Below are 2289 nucleotides of genomic sequence, written 5' to 3'. Positions count from 1 at the left end.
AACATGTACATGGTTAGAGAGCAGTCAGCCACCCTTTACAACCTACCCCTGCCCCTCATTTCAATCACAGTCAACCAACACACAACCTCACAATGCTTTCTAGATGGGTCATTTTTCTTACTAAATACCTGCATTCCCCCCCCAACCCTAACCCTTTGTTTTCAAAGTATACTGAGTTTCTGATAAGCTTCAAAACATTTTATGTAGATGCAGCTGTACTAAGAGTAAAAAGGAAACTGAGAACCATCACCCCACAGTCCCTTCCCGGACAAATCATACTATTAAATATGGTGGAGATGTGAACAGTGTGTGACTACCAAAGAACTCAATAAAAATGCTAGAATTTGCTTTAATAGGAGATTTATCCTTGCTTTACTGTATTTCTTAAAAATGCAAAATGTAGAAACAAACACAGCGTAGTATTCCAATGCTGTACCTCTATGCAAATGACTTCATCTATCTCTCTTATCCATGCTGTGGCCTGACTCAGGTGAAGACTGCCTCAGCCTCACTTTACGTCTCTCTGCGCTGAATGCTGCAGAAACACAGCCTCGAGTTCCAAGACAATTTGGTTTAAGCCCTCAAAATAAAAAAAATGTAACCACTTCCACATCTGTGACCTTCCCCAAATTCTCAGTCATGATTCTCTGAGCAATGTAGTCATCGGGCAGGCTACATAATTTGTACAAACCCACTCCAGCCAGCGTAAGGTTTTAGCAACTATAATCTTAAAAAGCAAGTTGTCAAAATACATCATTTTCTCCCAGCATATTTGTTGAAACAGCCCGAGTAGCCGAGTGACCTTGTTCAAGATCAGTTCATGGAACGAGTAGGTGAAGTCATTTCCTGAGCTAAAAGATACAGATAATGTTAATCAATAGCAGCAGACAAAAAAGTTTTTTTTTTCATATTCAACAGTATTAGTCAAAGAAGTTTAGAAAATTACAGCAATTAAAAAAAATTACTTCCTAAAGGGACTTAAAGAACATCCAAGGCCTGATCGCTGTGATTTGGACTCTGTATTCAATCATCTCCTGCATGTTACGTTTGGCCACCGTCCGACAACTTAATGATGCGTGGAAAAGTGTCGACCGCCATGGTTCACGTGCACTTGACATGACATCTATTACTTCTTCAAACTCCCAACAGAAGAAAGTCTTAACAAATGCAAAGTGTAATCTCTGAACACTCTTCCAGTAAGGTTTGTGAAGATGGAGAGAGGGGGTGGGAGGAAGAGAAAAGGACTTGCTCCGTGTGTTCCCCGCCTGCGCCACAAACACTTCATCTTCGTCGGGTGTGTGCAGCGAGCCTCGGGGGCTGCTGGGGTTCTGACAGATGACTTCTTTCCCGGGTAAAGAATGACGTTTGAGAAGAACATAACTGCTACGACACCAATTTTCCAAGCACGGCCTCATCTTGAAACGTCCGAGAACTTGAGAGTGCTCAGGACTGGTGCGCCCCCACGGGGCCACACCTTCCTTCATCGTTCCAACTGGGACAGGGAGATTCTGACAGTTTTTTATGGTGCTGAGATTAAAGCTGAACAACTGATTTATAAACTCTAACAAAAGGACAAATATTAGCCAGAGATATCAGTTCCTCCTGAAAAAGATTATTTACCTCCTCTCCTTGCAAATTTTTCTTAAGGTATCCTAGGACTTTAAAATAGAGTTTAAAATTCACCTTCAAAATAGAAACAAACAAAAGGACTAGTAAAACTGACAAAAACTAATAAAAATATGCCCAAATTTACTGACAGAATGATGGGCACTTGGCAAAATACTTAAGACTACCAGTTTTAAGTAAAATAAATAAGAAAAAAAATTATAATTACAAAGCCAGTCTTTCCCCTTGGGGAAACAAAAAGCCACTTTTGACCAATTGTTCCTACATATACATATGCTGTATATTATTATAAGCTTCTTCAGAGAAGCAAAACATATTTGCCTTCCTGACACTGAATTCTAGTGATCTGAGTTCTGACATCAGGAAGGCAACCGCAAGTATTGGGCCCAAATGCAGTTCTGGTTTACACTTGAAAAGACCACCAAATATTCCTTCTGTGTGGCTTCAACACGGGCAAATTTATGCAGTGTGTTCAGTGTGATCTCCTTACATGATCAATACAACCTAGCACAGATTCCTAGTCTTTCTACTGCACCCCCAAGGAGTTCAAATCATTACTGGTGCAATTAATAAAGAGAAATGCATATCAATTACTGGAAGGCTGTTTTACAAGAGGAGCTGCTATCTCTGATTTCACTTCCTTGTTGTATGGAACTACAGACA

Source organism: Neovison vison, chromosome 5 (genome assembly GCF_020171115.1).
Source record: "Neovison vison isolate M4711 chromosome 5, ASM_NN_V1, whole genome shotgun sequence".
NCBI lineage: Eukaryota > Metazoa > Chordata > Mammalia > Carnivora > Mustelidae > Neogale > Neogale vison.
This window is presented reverse-complemented; position numbering follows the sequence as displayed.